Consider the following 15,524-nt stretch of genomic DNA (forward strand, 5'->3'; position numbering starts at 1 on the left):
TCAATAAATACTTTTTTTCCAGTATAATCAAAGCATGCCCTTGCAGCTTTCAACATGTACATATTGTGGTGAATGACACCTGTTTTAAATAAAGTTTCCATGTTGCTTTATCAACAGATTATGTAAATTAAAAATTATTCAGTTGACCACATTTTTTATTTTAAAGTGAAAAGAACGTTGCTATGTATATTACAAAATTAAGGCATATGTGAGTCCAGATTTGTTTGCGTGTTTAAATATAACTTCATTAAGCAAATTTGGCAAATGTGTGTCTTATAATTATACTTGAAATTTTGCTATACAAATTAAAAACAGAGGTAATAAAAGAATATATTTTGTATTGCTTTATGTATTAATTTAAAACAACAATTACATAGTCATCAGATTATACAAGGCTTAGAAATAAGTAAAAGGAAAGAATGTCATGGAACTAAGCCAGAAGTGGCAGTGCAGACAGGGGTATCAGGTGGTTTACATAATCAACATGGAGGATGAGAACCAAGACTGAGCAAGATCTTGGTTGTGCAAAAACTCTGCAGAGCTAAGATTTTCTTGTAAGAAGTTTTTGCTTAGGGCATCACTATTGGCATAATTGTCCCTAGTCATGTGCATTTCTGGCCCTGATGCCACTGGACAATTAGCTGATCTGCTGCTTGCCTACATCTTTGAATACTGGGTTTACATCATGCCACTATGGTGTCAACTCTTGGTAGTGGCTTCACGGAGACCCTATTTGACCCTTTATCTTTGTGTCACTCCTCCAGTTTTCTTTTCCTTCTGCACCATCTACTAAGTCACTGTGTTGAGTCACGTGCCTAATTCTAGCTGCTAAATCATGTTGAGAGAGACATATTTTCACATACTATAGAGGTGGGAGGAAATTGCTTGCCATACTGCATACCAAATTGCATGCTGGGCAGACAAGACAATAATACTCTGTCACTTATTTCTGTTTACATATTTCTAATTATTTTTATTATAATTAGTATACCAAATAGAACATTTTATTAAATACTTAGTTTAATAAAATAAAACAAAGAGGTTGAAAACTGGAGGATATCTGCACCATATATGATAAAATGTTAATGATCTTAATACATAGAAACATTTCAAAATCAGTAAGATAAAATGAACATGCCACCTACAAATTGGCAAAGGACATAAAAAAGCAATTCAAAAGGAAATGTAAAAAGCTATTAAACAAGTGACAACATGTCAACATAACTGGCATACAAAAACACATATACACAAAACAATAATGTTTCACATTTTTGTCAATCTGTGAAATAGCAAAATGATTGACAATATTCAATGTCAGTAAAGACATGAGGAAACAAGCATTCACACTAAATTGGTACTTTCAATAGGACAGTTTGTTAACAAATGTAAACTAGTAAAATATAAATATGTTTTAACAGAGATATCCAATTTTCCAGAAATTTATAAGAAAAATAAATAAATAAGGGATAATACATGCCAATAGATATTCATTATCATGTTGCTTATAATAAAGTGTTAAGCTAAATGACAAATAAAAAATTGAGGAGAGAAGTTCTAGCTAGGGCAATCAGACAAGAAAGAAATAAAGAGCATCCAAATTGGAAAGAAAGAAGTCAAATTATCCTTGTTTGCTGATGATATGATCTACATTTGGAGAAACCTAAACACTCCACCAAAAAACAGTTAGAACTGATAAACATATTCAATAAAGGCATATAAAATCAATGTATACTGAATTTCTGTCTCCAACTATAATTTGTCTATTTCTGTCCGTTTTTCTTGCATCTGTTTTGCAGCTCTTTTGCTACGTATATACACACTTAGGATTGGTATATCTTTTGGTGAGCTAAAACTTTTGTAATTTTATTGTTAGAATAGGTAGTCAGGCAGACATGAGCAGGGCAGGAGAAGGTCCCCCAGGCCTACCCCTGCCAGGAATATCAGGCAGCCATCAGGTGATGGTCAGGTGGTTGGTAAAACTGTCTCTTTAAAATAATAATTGGTTGCACCCAATGGCAGGGAAATAGAAAACACCTGAAACTGGTGATCAGTAAATTCTTGATAAGATCTCTGAAGTTGGGCAAGTGGGCTCAAGCTTGTGCACAAAGAGGCAAAATGGCTGAGTTTAACCAGTATATGACCTTCCTCAGGGATCACCTGGACTGTTAGGGGAAAAATACCTCAAGTCAGCAGTGCATAATTTCAATAAACATACTGAGCATGTGGCCTCTGTGCATGTGGACAGCCTGCTCCAAGGAAAGAATTAAGGGAGAAGAAATCCAAAGCTGGAACCATGCCAATCTGTAAAACCCCAAGTCAAAGGCCAGACAAGGCACTTGGATTGCTCAAGATACCTGCTTGGCCCTCTTCCAAGTGTACTTTACTTCCTTTCATTCCTGCTCTAAAACTTTTTAATAAACTTTCATTCCTGCTCTAAAAACTTGTCTTGGTCTCTCCTTTTACTTTAAACGTACTTCTGCCTCTCAACCAAATTATTTCCTCTGAGGAGGGAAGAATCAAGCTGCTGCAGACCCATATGAGTTCACTACTGGTAACAACATAGTGCCCTTCTTTATCCTTAATAATTTCTTTGCTTTAAAGATAACTATATTTTAATAAATCCAAATACATTCTTCATTTTTGTTACTAGCTACTTTTTATTGGTGTTGAAATGTATGACTTTTTCCATTTTTTAAATTGCAACCTACCTACATCATATTTGAAGTTGATTTTTTAATAAACAATATGTAGTTAGGGTCATGTTTGTTTTTACATTCTGATAATCTATGTTTTTTAAATTATATGTTAATTCATTTAACACTATATAATTTTTGATATATTTGGATTTAGGCATATCACATTATTATTTGTTTTATGTTTGTCCCCTGCTTTTCATCCTTCTATTGTACCTTTCTTGCCTTCTTTTGAGCTAGCTGAACTATTTTTTGGCATTTACTTTTATTTATCTTTTGTGATTTTTACTATATCTCTTTGAATCTTTCTTGTTTTAGTGGTTGCTCCACGGATTATAAAGTACTTACTTAACTTTTCAGAGTTTACTTAGAATCAATATTTTACTATTTTAATTGGAACTTTCAGCCCTCCCATTTACACTATACTTTGTTACATACTATGTCTTCATATGTCTTCATTACTGAGGAATATTTTTGCTGGATAATGATCTGGATTGACAGTACTTTTCTTTAAACATTTAAAAAATGGTGTTCCAGTAGTTATTACTGAAATCAATATAATTGAAGGGGCTTGTAGGTGAGGGATTTTTCTAAAGCAGTTTGGCAAAAATAGTGGGACTGCCTAGGCAATGGGTGCTTGCTGCTGATTGGTTGCAGCAGAGATTAAATCATAGCAGGTCAAAGCTGTCTCTTGAGCTGAGTAGCTCGTTGGTGGGGCCACAGTAGCAGTTTGGTGGGTCCAGGTGGAGCCATCAGTGTCAGACATGCAAAAAACTTAAAAAGATATTTCAAAAGGCCAATGTACAATAGTGATGTTATCTGAAAGAGTAATTGGGGAAGTTGCAGATCTTGTGACCTTGGCAGAATTCAGCTCCTCTCTTCACCCTAGCCTGGTGGTCTTTCATTAGCTTTATAAAGGCAGTTGAGTTTTGGGGAAGAACTATTATCATTTAAACTATAACTTAAATATCTTCCAAAGTTAGCTTGGCCTAAGTCTAAGAATAATTAAGGCAGCTCGAAACCTAAAGGCAAGAGTAGGGATTGGTTAGATCAAATCTCCCCCACTGCCATATTTTCTTGCTGATATAATTTTTGCAAAGGCAAGCTCTATTATAGAGACTCAGGATTGAAGTAAGTATTACTGAAACTTAGTGGGATGGGAATTAAGACTGAAATTTCCAGGTCCTTCTCAATGTTTGAGTCAGTGTAGCTGGACTATAGCCTAGTTATTATATGCATTTCAAATTAACCTCCCAAATAATCAAAACTTGGTGGTCTGAGAGTCTACAGTATAGATTCTACAGAAATGAGTAAATCATGTATAATATTTAAAGACATTATCAGAATCACCTGAAAATATTTTTTACATGTATAGACTCAATGCCTCATATTACTTCTACTCCATTAGAATTCTTAGCAATGTGCTCCAGAGATCTGTCATTGTTGCTGTTGTTTTAAAGGTCCTCAAAGGATACTGTGATTATATATATTTTAGAATAACTGCTTTATATTATTTTTGTAGAAATTACTAGTTTATTTTAGGAGCTGCATAATAAAATAAAACTACTGCTTGAGATCGCTGGAGAGTAATATGTATTTTGGATATTTAACTAAATGGAGAAATTAATACATTAAAGATTTAATAAGAAAATGATGCTTTATTATGTCAAAGTAAAATAAACTTACCATTTTCTTGTTCAAATAGAAAGCATTCCATATTCACACATTATAATAAAGCCAAACTGTAGCCACAAAAATATATTTTGTTTTCCATTTTGCAAAAATATATGCTTTCACTCCATCAATTTCACATACAAAATGACTGAGCTACAACTTAAAGAGGATGAAAGTTAAGGACCATCAGGTTTCTTCATGAATTTATTCCTTTAGTATTGGAATCTTGTCAGTCTTCACTTGGGATGTATATAGTCATAAGGGTTGAGACTGGGTTGGTGCCATCCATTTCAGTTCAAAGAATTAATTATTTCTAGGATCCCCTAAGCTTTCATACCTAGTTATGAAACCTAGCTGTAATTTACTAGGCTAAAACAGAAAACATTAAAATAGAAATTCACTAAAAAACACAAAAGGTAAATAAATTAAGAAAAGCTTTTATCTATCACAGTGAGACAAACTAAAAGACTGATTTTTTTGAGAAAAACATAAACAAATGGACATAGTCATTAACAGTGGTTGACGTATCATTCCATATCATTTTTTGGAGAGCAATTTGGCAGTATCTATTAAATCCGAAAATATGCATGCTTTTGATTTAGTAGTTCTACTTTAAGAAATGAATGCTACAGAAATACTATTAATATTGCTTAATAAATTTGTACATGGCAGTAAATATATATTGTAGTATATTTTATAATAGCAAAAATTGTAAGTAAAGTAGGTTCATCAGAAAAAGATCATATAAATTGTGGTACAGCTAGAATATGGTATAAAATGTAACTAGAAAAGAATAAGGCAGTTCAAAATGTCTGAATACAGAGGTAAACAGGCTAATGATAATTTAAATAACAGCATTTGTAGAACAATATTTACCATGTAAGCTCACTTTTGAAAAATATGAATATATGCAATAATAATGGAAACAGGCCAATACATCTATGTAGATATATATGTAACAAACTTTAAATATAGTTACTTTTGGAAAGTAGGATTGCAATAGGACTATCCTGTTTCTAATATATCTAGTTCTGTATTGTTAAAATTTTTACAGCAAGCATGTCTTAGTTTCATAAGAAAATACTTACAAAGAAGACAAATAGAAAAAAAAAGATTAATGGATTGCTGCCATCTGGGAATGCCACAAGGCTCTGTCTTCTGCCTTTATATTGTTGAAAAATGTTATCAATTATTTGGGTGAAGTCATATATGACAAGCTTATCATACTTTCAGATGGAAAAAAATTGGGAAGGTTAGTTAATAGCATAGTTGATTGAGTCAAGTGTTATCCTAACCAGAACTAGAATGTTGTGTTGAAACTAACACAAAATTAACAAAAAATATATAATTTACTACATTTAAGCATAAATAATTGGTTGATTTAGTTTAAGATATAGAAATATCTGGCTTACATTTCATGTGGAAAGAGATTTAGCTTCCCTTAGCTCACTACAAACTGAAGATTGACATCCTTACAATTTTAGGTTATCCAGGTCTCAGGAGGGTTTGTGGTGCTTTGTGCTGGTCCATCAGGGTGATCACGATCTATTCAGAGTGTCATATCTTTAGAGAAATATTGCAAAATTAGAGTACAACAGAGAACAGGGATCAAAGTGATGAAGAATCTGTAAAACTCTGCCACAAATTTGAGCTCTTTAACTGACAGAAGAATGGATTAAGATGAGACAGGATGGTTAAATTCAAATATTTGGAGGTTGCCTTACGATAATACTTTTCTTTGTTAAGGAAAGAGCAGAAATGGTACCAGTGAAACAACAATGTGAGCTCACCTTATGAAATACGAAGCTCATTAGCTGGGTGTGATGGCGGGTACCCGTAGTTCCTGCTACTCTGAGGCTTGGGCAGGAGAATCACTTGGACCTGAGAGGGAGAGGTTGTAGTGAGCCAAGATTGTGCCACTGCACTCCAGCCTGGGCAACAGAGCGAACCTCCATCACAGAAAAAAAGAAAAAAAGGAAAGAAAGAAACTCCCAGTTCTTGCACATCTGAGCAGAAACTAGACAATGTGCACAGACCTTGGAAAATGTATTCTGTACTTGCATACCCAAAACTTCTTACACTAGACTTTGCCCTAAAACATGGGGGTGAGGCAACTGAATATTCATGGAATGTTAGTAATAATAGTTTAGACTTAAGAGCTATATAGGTGCAGGGAATTAAGCAGACTATTATACTATGATTTTAACAATGAGGATTGTTATATTCACACTGTCAGTAGTTGACTGGTCAATAATATTTCCTGGGGTTTTGTTTTGTTTTTCAATGTGCAAAATCTTAGGGTGACAATTGTAAGTAGTCTTTTGGTAGATTTTAAAAGTTATATCTCAAATAGGAAAAAGATTTTTTTCTAACTTTCTAGTCAAGTTTACACAGAATATTAGTAACAAATTTATTATTGCAATGAAGATTGAGATCCTTCTAGTTAAGTACTGAAAAAAGTAGAGTAATTTGTTGTCAGAGAAAATAAGACAGCATTGATGTGCTCCCTACAATCTTAATGAAATAATACTTTTATAAAAAGATAAAATACATCACTGAGCATTTTTTCCCTGAAGGAACTAAGTTATACAGTGTTCAGAGCCCAACAATATTGAAACATATTTTAATATTCACAGTAACCAGTAATCTATGGCATATTTTCATTTCAAGAATATATTCAAAGTACACTCTTTCCAATCAAGACAGCAATTATCCATTGCACTAGAAAACAAACAAAAGCACTATGAAAAGGTAGCGAAAAGACAAAATATTATGAAGAGAAAAAATATAGAAACAAAATTCCAAATGTGCTTTCTAATTAATACCACCTATATTGAATTACTGTTAATTTTTGACACTCAAAATATGGATGGATCACCCTGAACCTACTGAATCAGAGTCCACATTTTAACATTATCCCCAAGTACATGCACATTTAGGTTTAAGAAACACTACTGTAAACAATTTATATTATTGTGAGATCACACTCAATTTCTGTCATCTTAGAGAACCTATTTCAGGCTTTCCACTCATAGCTAGAAATTGTGGTATATGTATCATACCATCACATATGATGGTATGATATATAAAAAATTAACAGTGCAACTTGATCTGGATTTCTTGGTATGATACATAAAAAATTAACAGTGCAACTTGATCTAGATCCAGTTCTGGATTTCTAGTTACAATACCATGCCTAATGTAGAGTAGAGCTTACTAAATAATTTAAAAATGAATGAATAAATAAATGAGCACTCTCTTGGATAATTGAAACTTCTGTTGTATCTCCAGCACCTTTAGAAGTTGTAGACACTAAAAAGTGTCACAATGCAGAAATATAAAGGATCATATGCAAATACTAAAAGCAATTATATGGCAACAAATTGGGTAACCTAGGAGAAACAGATAAATTCCTAGACACAGACAACCTACCAAGACTGAATTATAAAGAATTGGAAAATCTGAATGTATAAATAAAGGGTAAGGAGACTGACTAAGTAATAAAGTCTCTCTTAAAGAAAAATTCAGGATTTTATAGCTTTACAGCTGAATTCTATCACACATTTAAAGAAAAACTAATCCCAATCTTTTCAAACTCTTCAGAACAATTGAAGAAGAGGAAATACACCCAAACTCATTTTACATGACCAGTGTTAACTTGTTACCAAAGCCAGACAAGGACACTTTAAGACAAGAATTTTGGAGGCCAATATTCCCAATGAACACAGATGAAAAAATCCTCAACAAAATAATAGCAAACAAAATCAACTGGCACATTAAAAGAACCATTCACCAAGATCAAATGGGATTATTTCAGGAACGAAAGGATAGTTTAACATACACAGATCTATAAATGTAATATACCACATTTGAAAGACAAAAACCATATGACCATCAAAATAGATGCAGAAAAAGCATTTGACAAAATTCAACATTCTTTCATGATAATAACTCTTAATACGTTTGATATAGAAGGAGTATACTACAACACAATCAAGGCCACGTATGACAAACCCAGAACTGACATTATACTATGGTGAAAAGTTGAAAGCTTCTCCTTTAAGATCAGGAGCAAGACAAAGATGCCCACTGTCATCACTTCTATCCAACATAGTAGTTAATATTCTAGTATTGGAAGTCCTAGCCAGAACAATAAGGCAAGAGAAATAAAAGACTTCAAAATTGGAAAGGGTGAAGTTAAATGGTCACTGTTTGCAGATGACATTATTTATGTATAGGAAATCCAAAAGACTCCAGTTAAAAACTGCTGGAATAAATAAAAGAATTTGGCAAAGTTGCGGGATACAAAAATCACTAGTGTTTCTTTGCAACAACAAAGACCATTCAAAAAGAAATCAAGAAAACAACCTTATTTACAACAACTACAAAAAATACTTAGAAATAAATTTAACCAAAGAGGTGAAAGGCTTGTATATTGAAAGCAACAAAATATTGAGGAAAGAAGTTTAAGACACAAATAATTGAAAATATATCCCATATTAATGGGTTGGAAGAATTAATACTGTTACAATAGTCCATACTACCCAAAGTGATCTACAGATTCGATGCAATCTGTATAAAAATTCCTATGACATTTTTTCACAGAAGAAACAATCCTAAAACTCATACAAAACCATAAATGACATTGGCCTGGGCAAGAAGTTTTTGGATATGACCCTAAAAGTACTGGCAACAAAGGCAAAAATAGACAAATAGGATTATATCAAACTAAAAAGCTTCTGCACAGCAGACAATCAACAGAACGGAGAAACAACCTATGAAGTAAGAGGAAATATTTGCAAATGGTACATTTGATAAGGGGTTAATATCCAAAGTATATAAGGAACTCAAAGAACTCTAGTCCATTCTCACACTGGTATAAAGAAATATCTGAGACTGGTTAATCTATAAAGGAAAGAGCTTTAATTGACTCACAGTTATGCAAGGCTGTGGAGGTCTCAGGAAGTTTACAATCACAGTGGTAGGTGAAAAGGAAGCAACCACCTTCTTCAAAAGGCAGCAGGAGAGAGAAGAGCAAAGGAAGAACTTCTAAATACCTATTAAACAATCAGATCTCGTGAGAACTCACTCACTTTCAGGAGTACAACATGGGGGAACTGCCCCCATGATCCAATTACCTTTCTCCCTCAGAACATGGGGATTACAGGTCCCTCCCTAGACACATGGAGATTATAATTCAAGATGAAACTTGGTTGGGGACACAGAGCCAATCCATATCAAATTCAATAGCAAGAAAACAAATAACCTGATTGAAAAATGGTCAAAGAAGCTGAAAAGTTTATCAAAAGAAGGCATTCAAATGGCCAATAAATATATGAAAAATGCTCAACATCACCAATAATTAGAGAAATGCAAATTAAAAGCACAGTAAGATATTACCTCAAATCTATTAGAATGGCCATTATGAAAAATATGGATGATAATAAACATTGGTGAGGATGTGGAGGAAAAGGAAACCTTGCTCACTGTTGGTGGTAATATAAATTAGTACAGCCATTATGGAGAATAGTATGAAAGATCCTCAAAAAAATTAAAAATAGAACTATTATATTATTCAGCAATCCCACTACTGGGAATCCAAAAGAATTAAAATCAGTATGTTGTACAGATACCCATACTCTCCTATTCATTGTAGCATTACACACAATAGCCAAGATATAGACTCAGTCCTAGTGTACATCATTGAATGAAAAAAGACAACGTGGGATTTATGCATAAGAAAATACTATTCAGCCTTACAAAGAAGGAAATCTCATCATCTGCAACAATATGGACGAACATGGAATACATTATGTTGAGTGAAACAAGTCAGGCCCAGTAAGACTAATAACACACAATATCACCTATGTGGGACCTAAAAAATTGAATTCATAGATGTAGAGAGTAGACTGGTGGTACGAGAAGCTGGAGTGCAGATGGGAGGTTGAGAAGATGTTCTTCAAAAGATACAAAAGTGCAGATAGAAAGAATAAACTCAAGAGCTCTATTGTGCAATCTGGTGACTATTGTTAATAACAATACTTTATTTTTGGAAATAGCTAACAGATTTTAAATGTTGTCATCACAAATAATACGTATAAGAGGTAATGCATATATTAATTAGCTGGATTTAGCCATTCCCTAATGTATGTATACTCTAAAACATCATGTTTTATACCAGGGGTCCCCAAACTACGGCCCGCGGGCCGCGTGTGGCCCCCTGAGGCCATTTATCCGGCCCCTGCCGCACTTCAGGAAGGGGCACCTCTTTCATTGGTGGTCAGTGAGAGGAGCACAGTATGTGGCGGCCCTCCAGTGGTCTGAGGGACAGTGAACTGGCCCCCTGTGTAAGAAGTTTGGGGACCCCTGTTTTACACCATAAACATATAAAGTTAATTTCTCAATTAAAAAATACATTAATTTTTTTAAAAAGTGTTATAGAACTGATAGCCCATACTTAGCCATACTAAGAATGTGGTTATACATACTGAAGTATGAGGCTTATGTTATACACTTCATAATGATATACAAATAGTCGTCATTTGTGTGTGCTGTATGGTATTACAGCATCACATATGGGGGATACAATGATGAAAAACACACTAGTCTTCACCATTATCAAAACTGCATTTTGAGAAGCCTGTTCCTAATATCTGGGGTTTAATCCTGAGACCTTTTCCCCCCAGGTGTTAATCTCTCAAAATCATTTATAGTTTTCCTACTGTTGATCTGACAATATTGTCTTTACATTTATGAGTAATACTAACAATTTCTTTCTGAATTTCCTTTCTTTTTCCTCGTGTGTAAGATTTTAATGTTAAAACACTGTCTATAGTTCCATTCAGGGAGTTGTTTTGCCTGTCTACCTAACGATGAAGAAAAATGTCTTTAAGGTGTTTTTTTTGTTTTGTTTTGTTTTGTTTTTAAATTCCTATTCTAACCCCTATTTACCTAGAAAAGGACAAATAAGATAATAAGAACGGGGAAGAAAAGAATAAATTTCTTTGTTCTGGTTCTTGGATCAAGTATAAAGCATCTCACAGATAATATGGCTGTTCAGACCTTCTGCTGACTGTGATTTTTTTTTTTTTTTCTTTTTGACTCTCCTAGTTGGCTTACCTCTGGGATAGGGAAGCAAGTGATAAAATTCTTGATTTCCTTAAATCTGAATACTTTACTCATGCTTGGGGGTCCCTTTTCATGAACAATTCTATTGCCTGAGTCTATCATGTACTGCGTATTTTGCATAGGGTCCATTTCCCTCAAGTGCTCACGGTCTTTCCTTCAGTTATTACTCTCATCTTTCTACACACTTTCCCACCCCCACCACAAGATAAACATTTTCAGTTCTCTCTAGTTTTGGAAAAAGACACTCTCCTTTTACTTTTCCTCCTGAGACATATTTTTGAATATTGTCCCAATTCAAGCAGCTTTGCTTTGATGGAAAACTACCATCATGCATTGCGCTGGTAGTTTTCCGAAAAATGCAACATGATTGCATTTCGTCATCGTGTCAACATCACACGGCGATTTCGTCATCGTGTCAACATCACACGGCGTACTTACAAAATCCTAGACCAGGGGTCCCCAACCCCTGCGCCACTTCCCTGACCTGTTAGGAACCGGGCTGCCGAGCAGGAGGCGAGCTAAGCTTCCTCTGTGTTTGCAGCCACTCCTGAGTGTGCTTTGCCTCCCGTGAGATCAATGGCGGCATGAGCGCCTGGCAGGAGCGCGAGTCCTGCAGCGAACTGCGCATGCGGGAGACCTAGTGGGTGTGCTCCTTACAAGAACCTAAGGCCTGATGCTCTGTCTGTCTCCCATCACCCCCAAACCGGACTACCTAGTTGCAGGAAAACAAACGTTGGGCTCCCCCCTATTCTACATTATGATGAATTGTATAAACATTTCATTGTATATTACAAAGTAATAACAGAAATAAAGTGCACAATAAATGTGTTTGAATCATCCTGACACCACACTGCCCTCCCTTCCACTGCCACTGCGTCCATGGAAAAATTGTCTTCCGTGAAACCGGTCCCTGGTGCCAAAAAGGTTGGGAACCGTTGACCTAGACAATACAGCCTGCTGCACACCTAGGGTATATGATACAGCCTAATGCTCCTAGACTACAAACCTATGCAGCATGTTGCTGTACTGAATACTGTAGGCAACTGTAGCACAATGTACGTTTTTGTGTATCTAAACATGTCTAAACATAGAAAAGGTATATTAAAATACAGTACAAAATATTTATAATAGACGTGGTGGCTGAACCCTGTAACCCCAGCACTTTCGGAAGCCAAGGTGGACATATCACTTGAGCCCCGGAGTTAGAGAGTGGCCTGGGCAGCATGTGAAACTCTTTCGCTACAAGAAAGAAAGAAAGAGAGAAGAGAAAGGGAGAGAGAGAAAGAAGAAAGAAAGAGAAAGAAAGAAAGAAGAAGGAAGGAAGGAAGGGAGGGAGGGAGGGAGGGAGGAAGAAAGAAAGAAAGAAAGAGAAAGAAAGAAAGAAAGAAAGAAAGAAAGAAAGAAAGAAAGAAAGAAAGAAAGAAAGAAAGAAAGAAAGGGAGAAGCGGAGTGTGGTGGCATGCACCTGGGGTCTCAGTTACACAGGAGGCTTGTCCCACCTGGACCTGGGAGGTGGAGGCTGCAGGGAGCTGTGCCCTTCAATTTACATCTACAATGCTGTCCTACAAACTCTTCCTAGAGTAATCTTTGCAAACACATTCGGTCATTTAAGTGCTCATGAAATACCTTAAATGTTTCAAGGGTAAAATTTAAGTTCCTCTGGCTAGGTTAATGAGCCGTTGGTTATCCAACCCTTTCCTCATATCCCCTTTTCCTCTATTCCATATTAATGTGTGTACTCCAGCCCAAATATGTCAAGCCCTCAATTCTTTGCATTTGTACAGAATTTTTGCTCTGTCTAGAGTACCCTTCTGCTATTTATATGCCTGATTAAATTCTATGCATTGCTGAGGACTCAGGTGACCTGTCATCTCTTTTGAGAAGTCTGTAATCTCCTTCATTCCCCATAATGTGGGTAGGGAATGTTTCTCCTCTGGGCTTCCAAGGCATTTTGTGAATATTTCCATTATATCACTCATTTCTGTGTATTTGTTTATTTGTTTAATTTTATGTCTCTTTCACTAGAGGAAAGAAATTATGCTTTTCAATTTCTGTGTCTCTAATCAGTCTTGAGGACTTGAGCATATGTAACAGCCATGGCACATTGGAGAATATGACACAATTATTTAAGCAAATGAGTCGAAGGATGAGATTATTGGCTTCTAGCATTAATTGATGACTGTTTTTTATTTATTACTACAGGGTTCTAGAGGAAAATTATAGAAGAATTGACTTGCCAGTGTTACAGATTATGAAGACATGGTTTTGTCCTCAACTCCAACTTATTTTGTATATATACTGTGCTTAGTTAAATCTGTCTAAAACTTACCACGGTTGGCTACTTAATAACTTACAACAATTTTAAGATGCTAGATAGCTTTTTGGTTTCTGTAGTTGTTATCCGCATATTGTTTAATAAAACAACTTTCATATTATGCCTCAGCATGAGTTTCTGCTCCAGAAACACGATTTGTTTGGATATGTGATACCTCACTTAGGATAACTAAGGTCAGCATCATTATACTAAAACTCATATTAATAATGTCTTACAATGCTTAAAATGAGAGAAGTGCATTTCCCTATCATGTTGAACTTTTTTATGAACTGGTTTAGACACATATGGTGGTTGCTCAAAATCATAGGGACCCAGATTATTTTCAGTGTGTTTCTTCCTTATCCTTAGATGTGTCACTAAAGCTAGCCATCACAGACAACTTCTGTTGTCCCTGTAGGACAGAAGCAGGGCATAAGATGAACATGGTCCCTCTCTCAAATAAATCCTCCTGTAAGATCTACAGGACATTTTTACACTTCACTGGCTACGATTTACAATGAAATGTTAAGAAGTGCTATTCAACTTCATAAGATTTCCACTAATTGTGTGGCTTGGGGAAGTGACTTTATCTCCTTGAAAGTCATTTTCTTCATTTCTAAAATGTAATTTATGAGATGAGCATTCTCATCTCATAGAAATATTATAACGATAACAAATGTGCATTTGAAACTCCAGTCTAGTGACGGGCACATAGCAGGCTTCCAATAATGGTAGTTGCAGTTATTAGTGTAGATTACATTACTGATTCAGAGATATCATGGCTCCCGCAAGATCCCATAACTAGCAATGGTTAAGTCAGTCTTCAAACCCAAATCAGCCTGACTCTGAAACTTTCTCTCTTATAAATGCAATGAAATATGGCAGGGACTTGGACTGAGAGCTTGTATTTCCAGTTCAATTTTCTATGTCATGAATTGTGACATGCTTTTGGTCTGAGTTTTCAGGACCATTGAAAATAGAGTTAAAATAGAGTTTCTTTGGTTTGACCTCTCCAAATAATTGCCTTGCTTCCACTTATTTTTGTGGAGACTTGGCTGAAATAAACAGCATTAATTGAGTGTATAATTCTGGAACCATCTAAGAAAGCTAAAATCATTTAAAATTAGTTGGGGTTTAGTAACTAGGTTGAACTTTGCCTTTGTGATGCAGTTTCCAGCTGACTCACTGCAGCTGCAACAATTGACATCATTTTGTGCCTTTCATGCAAAGACTAATTTGGCAGGCAGCACTCCCAGTGGAGTGGGTTTCTGAGCCTCGGTGAATCTCAGCGTTGGAATGGACTTTAAAGGTCATGAAATCTAAACCTTAATGTAATGATTGAATTGGCTTACATCAACCCCATCAAGAGGTTTTCTAACCTACACTTGGATAAGCCCAGTGACAAATAAATAGTGAAGATTTCCACATGGGCTGAATTGCATAACCCATTCTCTATTTGAATAGCTCTTACTTCCTTATGCTGAACTGCAATCTGTACTCTTAACCTTCCTGCCACCAGTATGACTTCTATCCCTAGTACAAATAGTCCTTTTTGGAACCTTACAGCCTTTCAAATGTTTGAAGACCATGACCTTGCCTGATCATAGAATTTTCTCACTGCTAAATACCTTCAGGTTCCTTTGACTTCTTCTCATTCAATATGCCTTTAATTTTCTTCACAATCCTGAGCTCATAGAGAAACCCATATGGCTTGG

The sequence above is a fragment of the Saimiri boliviensis genome, chromosome 2 (assembly GCF_048565385.1).
Source record: "Saimiri boliviensis isolate mSaiBol1 chromosome 2, mSaiBol1.pri, whole genome shotgun sequence".
In the NCBI taxonomy this organism is placed as follows: Eukaryota; Metazoa; Chordata; class Mammalia; order Primates; family Cebidae; genus Saimiri; species Saimiri boliviensis.